Source organism: Dendropsophus ebraccatus, unplaced genomic scaffold (assembly GCF_027789765.1).
Source record: "Dendropsophus ebraccatus isolate aDenEbr1 unplaced genomic scaffold, aDenEbr1.pat pat_scaffold_476_ctg1, whole genome shotgun sequence".
NCBI classification, from domain to species: domain Eukaryota; kingdom Metazoa; phylum Chordata; class Amphibia; order Anura; family Hylidae; genus Dendropsophus; species Dendropsophus ebraccatus.
In genome coordinates, this window is record NW_027210080.1 from 1 (window position 1) to 19,925 (window position 19,925).

The 19,925-nt window shown below is 39.6% G+C and overlaps 1 pseudogene; it reads right to left on the reverse strand.

The window, feature by feature from the left end:
* Window positions 1-6,320: 6,320 nt before the first annotated feature.
* LOC138776785 (androgen receptor-like) overlaps window positions 6,321-19,925 on the reverse strand; it is a 112,424-nt pseudogene continuing 98,819 nt past the window's right edge.

The following is a 19,925-nucleotide window of genomic DNA, read 5'->3' on the forward strand; positions in this document are numbered from 1 at the left end:
AATTATTTGTGGCAGGCGAGAACTTTCTGCATACTGTTACTATAACACATTTCATTAATGTTCTTTTTTGACACTTTTGTATGGCGCTGGTCATCTAAGCGATGTGTTAAATTATAGAAACGTTATTTAAATCCTCAAATATATAATGTGAGAAACTATAAACTTAGCAGCTAGTGAGAAAAATTCACCCATTGTTTGCAACAAGTGCCCTACATGTTTTTCATAGTCAACAAGGAGAGAAGGAGAAAAGAAGCAATGTAATACTAAACTAGTACAGGCAGACATTTATACAATACCGTCAACACCCTTGTGCTAATGAAGGGCTTGAAAACAATTTATAAGCAAACACAATGTACTACTAATGGAACACTTGTAAGGGAACTTACATCACTTTCAGGCTGTGTGGATCAGGAGTCATTAGGGTGGTCCCTGGAGCTTCTGTCTACTCCACCAGCCCTGATTGAGGGATTTAGCTATATACCCAAACTGGTAGGATGGAGAGAAGATGCTGGGGATGGCCTTGTGGTTTCGCAGCATGAAAGTGATTACAAGTTCCCTTTAAATATTATAAAATGAATGTTGAACAATCTTACGAGGAGGATACACAATTACTTAATACCAATACTGTAAATGGGACTCAAGAACTGTGCTGTTGTTTAGGTCTCTCGCAATCAGGATATAACAGTCTATGAAATTGTACTGAACATAAGTTTGAGCTTAAGTGGCTTGATGTAGCTTTTATATGAACATCAACAGAGATGAATATAGTAATCTCATATCTCTTACCAATAAGACATAAAACCAACCAAGATACGTCCATATCTTGAATTTGACTGGTAACTGACTGCTTAATAGTCCAGGGGCAGTTTGTGCAACTGATTGATAGCCTTCCCTGCAAATTCTGTCTATTTTACCTGAATCATGTTGTAGAGCATTAGGGGCTAAGAAGATTGATATGCAATATGGAGAGGGGAGTTCAGCTCATTCTAGGTTTAGAGAGTGGCCTGTGGCACAAATTGACAAGCCTTCTTTGAATGAATATGCTTATGAAGGATGTCGACTTCAGTGTCAAGTGGGCAGTCTTACTCAGTAACTGACAGCTACATCTGTATGCATAATCATACACTGTCAATCAATGGCAAACACCACTTCCTGGACTCCTAAACCTAGAATGAGCACTGATTTATTCAAAAAGTAACAAGTTATCCTGAATCTTTTCCCACGAAAGTATACAGTGTGGAAAATAAATATTTAAGACACTGTCGATTTTGTATGTAGAATGTAGAAGTCTGTAATTTTATCGTAGGTACACTTCAACAGTGATATACAGAATGTATCAAAAAAAGTCCACAAAATCACATTGTTTGATTTTTAAATAGTTAATTTGGGCACCTACTAACCAGCATAAATTCTGGCTCTCACAGACCTAGTTAGTTTTCTTTAAGAAGCTCCTCCTACTCTGCATTATCTGTATGATTAGCACCTGTTTTACCTTGTTACCTGTAAGAAAAAAAAAAAATCTGTCCATACACTCACTCACCCTCCAACCACTCCACCATGGACAAGATCAAAAAGCTGTCTAGGGACACCAGAGACAAAATTGTAGACCTGCAAAAGGTTGGGATGGACTACAGAATAATAGGCAAGCAGTTTGCTGAAAAGGCATGAATTGTTGGCACAATTATTAGAAAACTGAACAAACACAAAAAGAGTGCCACACTTCCTCAGTCTGGGGCTTCAAGCAAGATCTTGCCTCAAGGGTAGGGGTGATTTGAAAAAGGTCAAGAATCCGCCCAGAACCACACGAGAGGACATGGTCAATGAGCTGAAGAGAGCTTGGACCACAGTCTGAAAGATTACTGTTAGTAAAATACTACCCCGTCAGGGATTAAACTCCTTCAAGGGATGCAAGGTCCCTCTGCTCACACCGGAACATGTCAAGGCTCATTTGAAGTTTGCCAATTACCATCTGGATGATCCAGAGGAGGCATGGGAGAAGGTCATGGGGTCAAATGAGACCAAATAGAACTTTTTGGTACCAACTGTCTTTGCTGTGTTGGGAGGAGCATTAGAAGATAATAGAGTACAACACCATTAAAACTATCCCAAACATGAATGGTGGTGAAGAAAGGATGGATGTAGAGAAGTGGCCCTGTAAGAAGCATTGAAAAGGTCCTGGAGTGACCCAACCAGACTCCAGACCTTTACCCAATTGAAAATCTTTGGAGGGATCTGAAATTCAATGTTGTCCGCTGATAGCCCAGAAACCTGAAAGATTTGGGATCTGTATGGAGGAGTGGGACAAAACCCCTGCTGCAATGTGTGCAAACTTGGTCCAGAACTACAGGAAACGTCAGACCTCAGTAATCGCAAACAGAGGTTTTTGTACCACATATTAAGTTCTATTTATTTGTTGTATCATATACTTATTTCATGCAATAAAATGCAAATTAACCCTTAAGGTCTGAACTAATTTAATTTTTGCACTTTTGTTTTGTCTTCCTTGTGTTTTAAAGGCCATAGCGCTTGTATTTTTACACCTACAAACCCAAGTGGTCCCTTATTTTTTGCGTCGCTAAATGTATTTTGCAATGACTGATTTAATTGTATATGTGTGGTGAAAATAAAAATAAAATGCAATTGTATTTAAATAGGGGGGCGGCTGTGTTTACGCTATTTTCCCTAGAGTAAAACTTACATGTGATATATGTTCCTCATGTCAGTACGATTACAATGATATATAACATGCATAACTTTTATTTTATTTGACAGCTTTAAAAAAAAAAAAATCTTAAAAAAAACCTAAATGTTCCTTATTTTGCTCTATTCCCATCCTTATAGCGCTTTTATCCTTTGCTTTATGGCGATGTGTGTGGTGTCATTTTTTGCACCATGATCTGTTCTTTCTATTGGTACCTTGTTTGCATATGCAACTTTTTGATCACTTTTTATTACAATTTTCCTGGATTTGATGAGAATGCGCAATTTTTTTGTGCTTACGCGGTTTACCGTGCAAGATCAGGAATGTGATAATTTACTATTTCTGGCGATTATGCACGCGGCGATTCCAAATATGTTTATTTATTTATTAAATGTGATAAGGGGGTGATTTAGACTTTTATTAGGGAAGGGGATCAGTAAAAAGTATCACTTTTTTTTTAAACATTCACAGTAATTAGAGGCCCCTTGGGGCACTATATAAACTGCACTGATCTCCCATTGAGGTTAATGCTGTGTATATGATAGAGCACCAATCCATTAGATCGGTGCTCTATTACTCTGATCTGCTGCAGACCAGATACATAGAATACTGAGCCGGGATCATTCCGACGCTGAGGCCTGGCCGGATAAGGAAAAGGGATCCCCCCTCCGCAATGCGATCCCCCCACTAGATTACCACGGAGAGGCACGGGTCGTTAAGGGGTTAATTATTTAAGAATCAAACAATGAGATTTTCTGGATTTTTTTTTTTTTTATAGATTTTGTCTTTCACAACTGAAGTGTACCTAAAATAAACATTACAGACCTCTCCAGTCTTTGTACATGGAAAAACTTGTAAAATCTGCAGTATATCAAATACTTAGACTTGACAAAGCGCTGAGGCGCGAAACAGTTGGGTGCCACCGCTCCCTCCCTGTGATGTCTGAATAAACGCACAAAGAGATCACTTCATCCGGTGAGTGCTTGGACTTATTTTCTATTTTATATATCAAATACTTATTTGCCCCAATGTATATCAATCTTCTCAGCTCATATTGCTTTACAACATAAATTGGGTAGAGTGGACAGAATTTTCTTGGGGAAATATGCTTTAATATGTTATGGAGCCCACAATTTAATTGTCCAATCTCACACAGATACAAACACACATTACATCTAAAATTTATTGGAAGAAACTGACTTATCAATATCGTTTAAGATTCGGAATACCCCGAGAAAACGCAAAAAAAGCACAGTGAGAACTGACAAAGTAGGAATGGTATTTCTCAGTTGGATTTCTGAGTTAGTACTACCGGACACTAGTACTAACCGATGAACCCTGTAAAGTGGTGATTGGAAATTTGTAGATCTGTGGGTTTTTAATATGTGCAAACATCACATGACATACTAGAATGACAAGATGGTTTTATTATTGGAGAAGTGCCTCTACTGATCGGTTACTCTCACATTGAAGGGTCGTTCATCTGTAAATTAGCAAATAATACTGATATCAAACATGAAGTGCATATGTGCGTTCTGACACTTTAGAATTACTACAGCAAAAAAGTGTGCATACGATTTACGGCTGCTTTAAATAAATAAGCGGTAAAACCAGAGCGCTCAACGATTTAAGGAACAAGAGGAAGCCAAAAATAAGGTCTGATAAATCTTCATTACATAAATGTCACTCATTTCTCTGATACGTTGCAGGGTGTGCCAACCATTACTATGTTACATGAAGCCGGGGTTTATACATTGGACACGTCTGCAAATTGTGGGCAGTGCTAACGTTTTGTGAAAGCACAAGAAAAGATATGTTGCATAAAATGTGCATATTTCATTCACAGAGCTAACTTGGGATGAGAACTGGGATGAGAAGTGTTAGGACTTACACACTGGGTTACCTATATGGTTACCAAAGAAGCCTTTCAGCTTCCAACTACTAAAACAGTTTTTAAAATTAGATACTGGAATTCCTCATGATGATGTATCCTCAAAAATGATTCTCTAATTTAGGATTTTTCCCCAGCCTGGTGCTTACAAGAATTATTTTTATCACATCAAGGGGAACAACCTGCCTCTCCAACAAACAGTCCAATAGATAAAATAAAAAAATTGCATCATACAGAGCAAGATGATGTACACAATAGTGTCTACAGAAAATAAAGTCCACCTAGTAATTTTTGCTCATAGATTAACTTGACTAAACTATAAGATATCACAAAGGACCTCATATAGCAGTTTGTTCCCTTACCTGTACTAGTACCAACTATCAGAATGACTATGAGGTATAGCTGAATGAATCTACAGTAAGATTAGCTGAACACAACTGAACTATTGAACCAAATGAATTCATTGTTTTGTTTAGTCTTCCAAACGACTAAAAGAATCATGCAGTACCCCATGGTGTAAAGCACAGGTGTCAAACTGCTTCCCTCCAGCTGTTTCAAAACTACAATTCCCATCATGCCTGGACAGCTAAAGCTTTGGAAATTGTAATTTTGCAACACCTGCAGCGTCTTGAGTTTGACACCTCTGGTTTTAAGGGTTGAAAATTTCCATTTTTTCCCATCTGACGAGTCTGAAATACACTGCTAGGAGTGATGACTGTGCAGAGCAACATTCCAGACTTCTCCAGAGAAAGAGAATACTGTAGTTGGAAAGCGGAACAACTGTTTCTAACACTTAATCGACAGCCCATTCATTAGACTTGTAAGATTTAGGTTCAATAAATCTTAAGGTAGATTTGCTTAGCCCCCCCCCCTTTCCCCCCCCCCTCTCCTGCTTTCATATGGGATCAGGGGGAGGTGATGGTGGGGGGGGTTGAAGGGGATAAGGTCTTAGAAGATTGGAACTTAGCATAAATATATAGGTTTTTCTGACATTTCCAAGACTGAACTGTGATATCATTTTCTGTGAATTGAAATTTTTAAATTTGTAAAATAATACATATTATAATGGGGAAAAAAGATTTGCTCAACTCTACTCACCAGTAATGCTACATTGCAGTGTCCCTATAACTGTGCTAATAGCATATTTTCCCAGAATGTATGTAATATATAATACATCTATATATGTCAATTATACATTAAAATATAAAACTTCAAGACTAAAACATACACTGACTCCCAGACACTGCCAGGGTTTTCTGTATACCCTCCATTAGATGTCTTATAATAATAAGCACACCATTAGGCCCCCATGATACTGTAAATATATGTATAAAAAAGGTATTATCCATTTTGACGGTACCAATTTATAATCTAAACAGTGGTGCAGGATACGACGTTTCACAGCAGCAGCAACTGTTTCTCCAAAGCTTTCCATTCTCCCATATACACCATATTAATAGCTGTGGCTTTGCTGGAAACGGCAGCAAACCATGAAAGTGAATGAGTTTGCTGTTTATGATTCTTGCCTGGAGGGATCTCTGGTTGGAAAATACTTCTCAGTGTAACGTTTGAGTAAGAAATATGTGCCTACTTATTCTTTTAAGACTCTGCGTTATAAAAATATACAATATAAGATGTCCTCATACAGTATGTAGAAAAAGATGCAGCGAGATACAATTCAGTATCAACAGTATATTGTAAATGGAAACGGGAGACATTTCTCTACCTTCAGCTGCTTCTCTTGAAGAAGACTTTGCAGCTGCCACAAGTGAGGGCTCCATAGTGGCATCCAGATGCTTCATCTCCGCAGATCAAGCAGGTCTTCTGTGGTGGGAAGTAATAGTCAATAGGCAGCAGGTGTTCTCTGCCTCCTTCCAGCCTGGAGAGAGTATACATAAAGACAAATTATTCTGGGCAAACAAAACACCTGTTTATCTAATGGAAAAAAAAGCCTTTTTTTTTTTTTTTTTTTTTTTTTTTAAGGGATAGTTGTTGGGTTCAAGTGGATTTTTAAAGATAAAATATAAAATAAATAAATAAAACCAAAACAAAGAAAACTATTTCAAAACAAGTAAAAATATTCATATAAAAATAAGATTATAATGATCAATATATCACCTTTTTTATTTTGTGATGAATTGTATACAAGATCGTACTACCCACAGTCTGCCTAAGTAAAGACCACGGCCCCAAAAGGGAACCATCTATTTTCTGCCAAAAATCTGATCCGGTAGAACAAAGTAAAGAAACCTATCCCACAAGAAAATAATAATAAAGAAAGAATAGCACAGGATGGAAGAATGAGAATTTTATATTAACATGGAGACAAACGTGAAGAGAAATACAGTGCAGAGCAGTTACTCGGCAGCCTCAGGGACGGGGAATGGAAAAACCATTGATAATACCATGTTTTACAATCCAGTTGCAAGGAGACTTTAGTTAAATAAATAGCACTAGCTGGAGAACATACTATATTCTCTTTTTTAGAGTTTATAGACCATGGAAAATATGGTAAAAATCTGAACTTGTTACATTATTCATGACTGCAACTGTCCAGACACCCACTGTATCAATCAAGACCCCCTAGTTCACTACTGAAGACCCCCCCCCCCCCCCCATGAGTGAAATTAGGGAGCTCTGGGTCACACGCACAGTATGTTGGTCAGAATCTAGTCCTTATTTTAGTCAGGTTTTTTTTATCAGTGTGTAAACAGAATTGGCTCCTAAGCACAGAAAAGGTGCAAATCATTCCCTTATCGACTTTCTTCGTGCTGCTCCACATCTGGTCTTGGCTATAAATACTGACCAAACACTAAGTGTGATCTCAGCCTTAGGCTACATTCCTACGCTGTATTTGGGGGCCATAGAGGGAAAAAAACTTTGGGAACCTATCCAGGTTATCCAGGATTAGAAAAAATTAACTCCTTTAAATAACCGCTATGTTATACGTTTCCCCTGCTAAGGCTGCTACAATTGATCAGTATGGAGACTCCCCCATGTATTAAAAATAACATGTAACATGCCTATCAGATATATGAAAAAAAGTCTTAACAGTAAGTGTCCCCTCAACAACAAAGCCTGGGGCCTCTCGCATATCATATTTTGTTACATACCATTTGGTTGTCCTCATGTTGCCCCCATAGACAATGTTATGAGTCAGAGGGAGGGCTTTGTCAGGGGCAGAGTATCTTTCAACATCTGATGGAGGAGTCACCTTGCCTCTAAGTTTTACCATTGTGGAGTTGTATTGTGTTCCTTTATCCTTGTCAGACTCCTCCATGTCTGCGTACGTCCAGCCACTAAGTCATCTCTAATGATGACTGGAAATCAGAGCCCGGAGCTCTTAGATACAATCACTTCTAATTAACAGCAAGTTCATTCAAAGTGTTTCTCACCTAAAATTACTACCGCGGCATGCCTGGCTCAGTATAGGAATTATCTCAGGGAATCATTCACTGCCAAATAGTTCAGGACTCATGTTGTTCCTATTATAGGCTTGCTGCTTTGAGACAATTAAACCTTGATGTTCATTGATGTCTTCAAGGCTGCTGCATATAATTCATTTGGCTCTGACCAAACACACTAAACTACGCTGTAGTATGATGTTAGACAATAAAAGATGACAAAAGAAGCAATAAGAAGGGCAGTAGGACAGAGTCATAAAATAAGAACCGATGCTGGCACTGGGGAATCATAAAAAAAGCCCACCAGTACAAAGAGAGAATCACACTTAATAAAACACATGTAAAATAAACAGAAATACAAGTATTCAAAGCTGTGTTTGCCATTGGGCATCTATGGGCTTGTGTCTAGGGCAACAGAACTAAGGGGGAGCACCTTAGTGAGTAAAACTAAAACAAAACTTTATTGGTAGGCACTATGAACACCATTACACCAACACCTAGGGTGCCCCAAAGCCTATTGGGTAGAATAAAAAGATTTAGAACAAAGAAAAATAAATTGATTTTACTATATTTTACTACACTTGAACAATTGAGTTCATATTTACTATTGTCAGATTTAAAGGCCAAAATGGAAACTCTGCTGAAGGCAAAGGGTGGGGAAACATAATAAAGAATGTATACTTACCCATCCCCGTGCCCCCTGAAGCAATGTGTCACCAGCTTTCTGACCACCTCTAGCCTCCAGTTTTCCAGCGCTTCCTGGCACGTCATGACCTGGGGGAAAGTACCTGTTTAGCCAATCAGTGAATGCAGTGGTATCCCACCTTAGTCACTGACTGGATAAGTGGACATTCCTGAACCAAGTCTTGACATGGTGAGAGCGGAAGCTGCAGGAGCTTGGCGGGGTCTTGGTGAAGTGGTGCTATGGGGACACAAGGATGGGTAAGTAACTAAGTATACCATCTTTATTATGTTCCTGCACTTCCCTTCCTTCAGCAGATTTTTCATCTTAGCTGGACTTCTCCTTTAAGGCTTGATTTACTGTGTTTAGTGTTCATTTACTGTACACATTTTTATACTCTCAAAAATAAGAAGATATACAAAATTCTAAACTATGAGGGGCACTTATCAAGTATTTTTGGCACTGGGCTTAAAAATGTCCCTGCTTTGACAATGCTTCGTTAATTTACAGTATGTAAAGGCGCACTTCATGAAACCTACACCAGCTCAGTCCGTAAGAAAAATGCTAAATTTAGCGGACACAGAGTCTGCGCCCCCCCATTCAGCCCCTCCCCACCCCTCTAGTGCAGCGGGCATAGAAGGGCCTGATGTGAATTTTTTCCGCAAAACAGGCATTTGTGAAAAATTTATTTGCATCTGGCCCTTTTATACCAAAAAAATAAAACTTTTTAGCTTGATAAATGCGCTCTATATGTTATACCGGTGTTAAAAATTAACCTATGATATATTACAGTTTCTTACTGACATACAAACAGACTACGGCCATGTTCACATGGTGTAAGACACCAGCCATTGGGTGACCTAGCCAAGTCACGGAACGGCCAGTGTCAGAGAAGTTATCCTCGCCGGTGCTGCAGTACCGGCCAGATGATCTTGACTTTTGATGAATTGGGTTGTGGGCGCATCCGTGCGCGCCCACATCCCAATTTGCCGCTGAACACAATGGAGCAAACTGATATATCTCCTGCGGCCGCTATTCAATGAATAGCGGCCGCAGAAAAAAGACATGTCAGTTTTTTGCCGCGCCGCTAGGGATCACGGCCGGAGTGTATATTATAAGTATACACTCCTGCCGGGATTCCATGGATGGCAGTACTACGTAAGTTCCGTAGTGAAATGTAGACCAGTATAAATATTCTGTATGTTTTTATGGAAGTAAAAACGTGCATTTTAAATCCACAAAAGACGCAGTGGGAACAAAGTTTCACTCCACATGTATGTGTTATATACTGACTGCTTCCTATATTTTATTCAATACAAACAGTCACATAGTATGCTGCACTGTAATATATGTCAGGGATCATCCTCAGTATGTCAGAAGATATACACAACGCTATTCTGAAGCAGACCCGCCAGAATACTAGAGGATCCTCCTGTGGGCCCAAGCTTAGTTGGATACTAGTTTAACATGTATGTAATACAGGTGCAATCTCTGTGCTTAAATTATGACCACATGTCCCAGGAAAACTGTGGGTCTAATGACCTGAACTAGCAGCATGATAGGGATCTGTGCCAGTATTAAAGAGAAATCTGTCAAAGGGTTATGTTGCCCTATCTAAGGGCAGCATAAACCCCTCATTCCACCAATGGATTAATACAATTTTTTCTTATATTAAAGCTCATAAAACCACAGCAGACCAAGTACATTGCCAAACCGACTACCCATCTGATGCCGATTGACTGCTTTCAGCCTCTACACAGTATAGAAAGAAAGCTGTCCTCCAGTGGTTTGCTGTTTGTGGTTGTCCGCCCCCTCTTCCCCCAAATGGGGTCCTATTATATATGGTTTTTCTCCATTTATTCTCTATAGCCTCGGAGCACAATGCTTGGCAGCTTCCATACCCCTTTAAAAATGGCAACGATCTGTATATATGCATTTCTGTACTTTTTTTTCCGCTTGGGTTTTATAGCATGGCGATAACCCATCAGATAAACATCACAGGGTGGAGATAATAACAGAGATTTCCTAAGGGACTTCCTATCCCATGAAGAAATATTATAGTTATAAAATGAACACTTTTATAAAGTAACTATTAAACTCTGCCGGTCTGTACTCCAAGCAGCAGGAGTTGAAAATACACTAACTAAATCATGCCAAGTTGAAAGAGTCTACGAAACTGTAGAAATCCATTAAGGCTATGTATCCTGCTGGCAAAACAGTATATGAAGTGTGTTGTGTTTTCTTAAGTAATTTAATCTCCACTTTCCTCCTGATGTATCCAGAAAGGAGACCATGGTTTGATTATTTCTGATTTATGTGTCAGGAAAAGTAGCCTTCTCTGTGTTAAATATGTATATAGTTTCACGGGGACAGAAATTTCTAAACTTTCTTGCATCTCCCAGACTGTCAGTGTAGAACCCGGAGGATACGCTTAACCAAAATTATGAGCCACAAGATTCCCATGTTCAGCTAGCTCTGGAATAAGTATTCTCACAGCAGCTATTTTGCCGAGCGATCTTCCCATTCCTCTTCCCTGATTAAGTTCTCCAAGGCCTGTCAAGTAATTGGGTTAAAACAAAATCATCTCTGCAAAAGTTATTCTTGTCACAGGCTCAAAGTGAGTGTTGGATATAGCGATATAACTTGCCATGTGGTGCCTCCCATCACTCTCCATGTTATAAGGATATAAAATAAATGCTATTCATTGGCAGGGAACACATAAATCACAGATAGTAAAGTCGAACTCGCAGCATTTCTTGTGGCTTTGCTGGAATTTCAACACATGCAACAGGAGTGACTTGCAAGGCCAAACCTGTTGGCTCAAGAAAATCCAAAGATTTGTAGGGTTAACCTGCCTGGATTTAACCAGTATCTGCAATAAGCTGGTGAGATTTCTTCTGGTTGAAGGCAAAAGAATAGAGAAGAACGTTACAAAGAAAACTTTCTGGTCTGTTCACAGGATATGCTTAAAAGACTATTGTGCAGATGTAGAGTTGTATTTGCTGACTTGTAACCACAAGACCAACCACATCACAATCCTAAAATCAGTAGTCGTATCATGCCTGGAGGACACTGGAAAAATGGGCTACAGCGTAATCTGCCACAGTACAATCTGCACTACATGGGGAGTGTATATGGGGCTCACATGTGAAAGAAATCTAGACTTACTTGGAATTCCTTGCCTAAACCACACATTAAAAAATAATTTTGCTTGCTCTCATACAGTGTTGAGTAAGTGGAAATAATCCTTTAGGATATAATGCAGGGTTTTCTTTATTCATTTATTATGACTGGGATAAGGTTCTCTTCTGTGCTCAGTATGTTATGTACATAGCTGACATAGGAGGCTAGATATCCCTGTGTACATATGTGTACATCACTGTAAGCATGTCCACTGGTTTCGGTGGAAGTGGGTTCTACACCCATTCATTTCAGCACCGTGCTGTACTGTCCGGATTGAAAATACAGGAAGGATGTGGCTCCAATATGGCTGCTTCCCAAGGAAGGGTTATAAATGAAAAAGTAACATAATTTTTTGTCTATATAGTTACTTCTAAGTGCAATGGATGGAGCAGGGATGAGGAGGTGGATCCCTTGGATCACCGAGGAGTGCTGACGAACCTTCTCCAAGGTGGAGTCTAAGGAGAGCCAGTCAACTACAAGGCTGCTGAAAACTATCAGGTCGCTAACCTCAGAGAAGGTCCCTGGTGACCACCGATTGACGGTAGTGAAGAAGTACAGCAGCCTGGAACTAGATGCTCTTCTTCTGCGGTCACACTTCAAAATATAAGAAGGTGCTGTTCAGAGTGGAGCTGAGCTGAAAATTAGAAATGGAGCAAAATCCAACAGTTTGAAAGATGCTGGGAAGCGAGGAAGGGGAAAAAAGCTACAGATCACAGGTTTGCTGACTTGAACACACCGACAACTGAGCACAAAGGTGTAGAGGTTGTTGCTATATACCCTCAGGTAAACAGCCTGGAATTCTCTAGAACCTGTGGGCTGAGCTATAAATACAGGTGAACAGGTGCACGCCTGCCACTAGAGGGAGCCCAATCCTCCAGGAGGCCAGCTCAGAATGGGAGAAGCTGGAAGAAGCATACTAAGAAAAGCAGATGACCACGAGACAGAGCGACCTGAGGCAGGTAGGGATGACGAACATGACCGCATGCCATTACACTAAGCAATTAAACAAAATTTAATCACATGTCACATTCCCTTTAAAGGGGTTTTCTCATATAATAAACTTTTACTATTTGGTGCAAAAGTAATGATAATGGTTATTAATAGCGGACGTGATTATGGATGCTTGCCTTTCCTCGCTATGTTACTTACTTTTGGCCTTTTACTCTACTATATACTGCTCCTTGCCTAGGTAACCGACCACTGCTCTTTGCTCTGAGAGTGGTGGCCAGGCTGTTGACATCCTTGGTGGTTGATTCCAAAGGAGCTGGTATTCCAAGGTAGCTTGATCCCAAACTGTAATTTTCATACAATGTAATTTTCATACAATTTTCATACACTGTCATACCGCTGCTAGTAAATGCTGGCCCTCTTAACCTGCCGCTGCCTGGAGCATACTTTACCTGATCTGCACTCCGGCTGCATCCGAGGCTCCTGGATCTCGTAGGTCCCGCCCAGCCAATCGGTGACTGTGGCAGGGCCATGCACTGATTGGCTGAGCGGGACCTACGGGGATCAGGAGCAGCCAGAACCCACCCATAGGGAGATACAGAGATTCAGAGCCAATTCAGCTGTGTCCCATCCTTTTTCAATGCATTTCAAGTATTTTTGAAAGAACTTTTAACTTTTCTGCTGTTAAAAAATATATATTATATATATCATAACAACAATCAGAAGGGCTGCTCTCACATAAATGAAAACACTCTTGTAGATTAAGCTTTCTTTCTTTTATATTTCTGTTGTTCCCTAATTGCGTCACATCAGCAATATTTCTTTCAACTATAAAAGAATATAAAGCTGAACCTTTCGGCAGGATGCATAATTCCTAACATTGCATACATCTCTTTTCCAAACCTCAAAACATTGTTGGAAGACTTTTAAAATATTTTTTACCACAATATTATACTATAAATTCTCAAATGCTCAACACTTCTAGAGTTTTTAACACAATTCTCAACCAAAACTTCTTTTTCTTTTGGCTAATAGTCTAGTGGAAACTAGGTCAAACCATCACAATTGCCAAACAAATGGAAGCTAAAAGACACACAAAAGTAAGATCTAAAAACTGGACTTAGTATAAAAGCTATACAACCAACTGGGTAATACATTAGTGAGAATGATTACTGTGGTGGACATATAAATAAATGGAAAATCTACAAGACCTGTAAACCTTAATAATTTAGACTCATGTAAAGGGGGCATGGCAAAACAGATTTCCACCCTCTTACAAACTACAGGGGAGCAGCTGCAAAACAATGAGTTGATTTATCTGAGCACCGAGGAGGGGAAAAGAATGGCCGAATGCCCGGTTTAAATCTATAAATTTGGCTTGATTAAGGGTGGACGTCTATTGAATTCAACGTGCAGTTCCCTGACATAAAGCCAATGGGTTAAGCAACCTAAATTTTTGATCTTTATTATAGGGTCAAGTCTAGGCCAAGTAAAAGCTCTAATATTGATGATGCTTCTGATGCCAACTTTTCCCAACATAATTTGGCGCTGGTTTAATACACATGCTATTGAATACTCAACTAACACTAACATCTAGTTTCCTTAGCAGTACATGTAACATAATAAATACAAAAAAATTAAAATAAAAAACAGATGCAAATAGAAATAGAATGTTTTTGTTAACGAAATGTCTAAATGCAGCCGTACAAGCATCTCATCTGAAACTCCTCGGCTGCCAAGGACTGATAGCATTTAATATGGACACTGGTATTCCGTCTACAGCTTACTACACCCCCAAAATGTCTGAAAAGACTGTTAACATTAAAATGTACCTGTTGTTAAAACTTTTTAAAATCTAAACAGTAGATGTGAAATAAAGCAAGTTTACATTTACATGCATTTTGTTTAGTTATCATAGAAAACTAGGTACTTCCTGTGTTTCCCAGGTCATTTGAGCACTCACAGAGAAGGAAGTCATGTGACTGATGGACACATTGAGCCGTGACTCTCTGTACAGGTCAGATTTCATGTGTTTAGTTCAACTAGCACAAGACTAAAAAGCTGCCTTCAGGAGACTAAAGTATAGCTTTGCTTTACAGCATGATAAAAAGAAAAAAATATACTGTAAACTGCTTTATTTCATTTTTTATTTACATTTTGAAAGTTATAAAGCGCTCTGGCTGCATCTGAGGCTCCCGACTCCCGTAAGTACTGCTGAGCCAAACAGTGCATGGCCCCGTCACAGTCACTGATTGGCTGAGCGGGACCTACGGGAGCCAAGAGCCTCAGATACAGCCGAAGCGTGGACCAGGTAACGTATGCTGCGGGCTGTGGGTGATGGGTGGTTAAAGGGGCTGGTGTTGCATACTTGCAGCGGAATGAAAATTGTAATTGTAATTGTAAATCACAGTACATGGATTCGCAGCGGATTCAATCCGATGTGAATCTAGTACATGTGAAGCTACCCTAAACTTAAAACATTTTGAAAGGTCCTGTACACATCTGATACTACCGCTGTTAATATGAGAACCTTTATTAAAGGGAAATTTCAGCAGATGTCACAAATTTAAATGATAGCTCCCAAGTGCGCATGGGGTGCTGAGGATGAAGGTATGTCTGTTACCATCATCCTCTGCTCTGTTCCGGTGCTGCTAGCTGTGAAATCCTCTGCCTGGTAAGCTGTTACGAGCAGGGGGCAGGGTTTACACCATTGATAAACCTTAGGCGGGGCGGATCGCTGTGTCTAATGATTATCAATGTATGGGGCAGGACAGGATGGATTGGTGCTCACCCAGTTCTCCTAATGGCTTACCGGGCAGAGGATTTCACAGCTTACAGCGCCGTAACAGAGGCGAGGATGAAGCTAACAGACATACCTTCATCCTCAGCTCCCCAGCCCCTTCAAGCTGGTGATAAATATCAGATTAGATTATTTTATTGGGATATGACACCAAATAATGTCTTTAAAACTTGAACGTAACACTGTCTGATACTATTGTTTTCCCTGGTAGTTGTTTACCGTACCTTAAAGTAGATGAAAGTGGCCAATTTCAGGCAAAACTATAGTTTTTTCCAAACAAGGACAGATGAGTGTTATCATCTGAAAAGTTGACTGCATTGGAAATGAAAGATCATTCGTTCAAGAAAGATCTTTTGTTCGTTAAGACAAATGTACCATCACTACAGTAAATCAAGCTAGCTTAGGTCATCAATTGGAGGGGTAATGGATGCACTAGGGGTGCTAGGCCCGCCTCCAATGCACCAAACTTGCTAATTAGTATATTTACAAAACGTTGACATCTCGGGAACCGGGGGTCAGTTTTCAGGGGCACAGAGGCACTGATCAGTGGTGGCAGCTTGATTTACTGTAGTCAAAGTACATTCCCTTTAACCATCTTTCAGTAAAAAAATATTCTGGAAACGTTCCCAGAACATTCTCCGAGTATTTTAAAAATATTATATTGGTCTTTCACCCAATGTCATTGACCATGCACTGGCAGTTTGGACAACTTAAACGGCCTATATGGACTAAAGTATTGTATTGCCCCCCAAAAGTTATACAAATCACCAAAATACACTTATTACGGGAAACGCACATAAAGTGTTTTTTTTCCTGCACTTACTACTGCATCAAGGCTTCACTTCCTGGATAAAATGGTAATATCACGACCCCGACCAGAGATGTGCGGCTGTGGCTGCTGGAGAGGATGATGGCAGGGGGATGCTCAGTGTCCCTCCAGTGCCCTGTGCCCCTCAGTGTCCCCCTGCCATCATCCTCTCCAGCAGTCATAGCCTACACAGCTCTGGGAGTCGGGTCGTGACATCACCATTTTATCCAGGAAGTGAAGCCTTGATGCAGTAGTAAGTGCAGGGAAAAAGCACTTTATGTGCATTTCCCATAATAAGTGTATATTGGTGATTTGTATAACTTTTGGGGGACAATACAATACTTTTATAAAATTTTTCGCCAGACTTCTTTTTTAATGTGCACGGCTGTGTCTTTGAAAAGAATGTTTATCAGAGGATTTGTTAAACCAGCAATCTCCTTTCATCTAATGTGTATGGGCGACTTTATATATACATAAATTGTTGTTGAGATAATGCATCTTGAATGTAGGGCTGTCTATAGCGCTAAGTCACAGGTAACCTAATGGATTAAGAAATGGATGTGAAGTCAACATTCATCAGACATGTCAACATGTAGTCCCAGCATATCATCCTTAAACAGTTACTATCATTTCAACAAACTTCACATAAATCAATAATATAATAAAATGCAGAAAACTTTTAGAAGACTTTATAAGACACAATAGGAGCTCACTCAAGTATCAGGTTATATGTTAACCATGCAAGTCTATGGGGCGGAAAGGGGAGTTTGAGAGGTGAGGGTCAGAAGCAAACAGACTGTAAAGAGACTATAAAAGATCCCACTCCTTCTTTGTGTGTGTATGGGGTGCGTAGGAGCAATCATAGATATTAGGCTCAGGGACAATAGAAAATTACCAGTAAAATTACTAGAAATAGTGCTACCCCTAAAGTACACACATATAGCTTATACTAAAAAATGGCCTAAAAGAAATGTACACTTTAATGGTGCGTTCACACCTACAGGATCTGCAGCTAATTTTCTGCAGCAGATTTCATTTAAATAACTGAACACAGCATCAAATCTTCTGCAGATCCTGTAGGTGTGAACGCACCCTAAGAGTAGCTTCACACACACCGCACTGCAGCGGATTTTCTGCTGGGGATCCGCAGCAGATTAGATCCAGATGAATGAAAACAGCATCAAATTTGCACCATCAAATCTGCTGCAGATCTGCTGCAGATCTGGTGTGTGTGAAGGCACCCTGAGTAATAATTTAATAATTCGTACTGCTAATTTAAAGGGGTTGTCTTTTTATAAATGTGCTCAGGCAGGTAAATAACTATACTTACCTTACACACTTCCCCGACACTGTCATGGAGCCCTGATTCCAATGCACAGCGCTTCCAGGATCGGGGTTAACAAGAGACACTCTCTATTCACCAGCCACATGGGTGTCCCTGGAGCACATCCATACCCCAGCTCTTTTATGCAGCCTACTTAAATTTATTAGATGGTTATGGTTATGTTTATGGCTCAATTTAATAAAGTCAAAAGAGCAGCTAGATTGTAAAGGTCTCTGGCAGGAAAGAAAGTGTAAACTATTTCATATGTATTCACACTACTGTAGTATGTAAAATAACTAGGTGAAAATTAGTGCAGCCCATGACAGTCAGTTAGGTATAGCCTATAGGGGAGATTTATCAAACATGGTGTAAAATAGAATTGGCACAGTATCCCCTAGCATCCAATCAGATTCCACCTTTCATTTTCAAAAGAATCTGTGGGGAATGAAAGGTGGAATCTGATTGGTTGCTAGGGGCAACTGAGACACTTTCACTTTACACTATGTTTGACAAATCTTTCCTAATGTTCGCACGCCTTTTTTTTAATGAAAAAAACGGGTGCTAAAAATGATCACGAATATTATTTATGGCCATTCTTATTAAAACATTGGAGGAATGGAGGAATATTATAAGTGTATCCTTTTGGCATACAATTGAGCAGTTTGCATCTAAATAGCTTTGTTATAGACACAAATCTAACATTCCTACCTATTTAGTGTTCATATTGCTTTATCAACACACAGCAGAAGTTTAGCAACCTGACTATCCTGATGTATTAAGGCCCGTTCACAGGCAGAACTTCAAGCGGCACTCGCGTCGCGGACACCGCTTTAAATTCTGCCTCTCCCATTGTTTCACTGGGGTTTCTTGTGTGCCTCCGCTCTCTGCTCATATAATTGATATGCGTAGTTAAAGGGTTTAAGATATTTAAGTCAACATGTTTCGTATTTTCCAATGTTCTCTTCATCAGGTCAATATAATACAGGCATAAAACAAACGTTTATTTATACTTTCACTGGCAGGAAGTATGGGTATGGGTCATCATAGAGTACAATTACAATCAAATTAGAACACAAAGACAGAGGCACTATGCTACTCAAGACAATGTAAATTGTCATATCACCTATGACCTATAATTCCTGTGAGTGAAAGTGTAAATAAAGCTTTGTTTTTATTCGTGTATTACTGTATATTGACCTGATAAAGAGAACATTGAGGTTCTCAAAACACGTTGACACGTAGATACGAACCTGCCACCCACCCGCTGGCTTGTATGTCGACTCCAAATATGAATATTAATATAGCAGATAAAATGGTTCTTTCTCTGGAGCTTCCTAAATGAATTTCTGTACCTCTGACATATATTATGTTCATGAATCAGACTAAGGCTGTGTTTACACAACGTATGTTTTACATAAATCACGGCTGTTGTTGCAATTTGCAACAATGACGGCGATTTATGCAAAACATACGTTGCCTTTGAATGTATGGAATCCCAGCCGGAGCGTATACACATAGTAATGTCCGTTTTCTGCGGATGCTATTCATTGCCGCACGCTCCATCGTGTGCATCGGTGAATTCGGATCCGGGCGCACACAGGTGCGTCCGCATCCAAATTCACCAGAAATAAAGATCATTCGCCCAGTGCTGCAGCACCAGCCGCGATGATCTTCAGTAACACCGACACAGAACGGCCAGTGTTTCATGCAATGTGAACATGGCCTAAAATTGTATAACCTAATCATGAATCAAAAAACCTCTAATCTGTTGAGGTCATGGAAAATGGCAGCCACACTTTATTCCAGGTTATGAACTTGTGCAACAATAACTTATGAGAACATGCAGCTATTTTTACTTGGATACATAGCAGTCATAAATATAAAGGTTGATCTGAGATTACTGAATCACAGGCCATTGTTTTGTGACTATGCCTAAATATTGAGAATTGAGGAGGAATCTATAAAGATCTTCTTCTAACCACACAGATTTTCCTAGAAACAATCCTCATGTAATGCACATGTGCTGACTTGTCCACAGCAGCTATTATGTATATGAATCATATGTTCAATAATCACACCTAATAAGTTTAAAATGCAAAGGAGCAGCTTTGTGACTAGTGGAAAAGGTTAAAATCCCTGCATGTAGAATCTCGTACTACTTATATTTTGCAAATAATTGTCTCT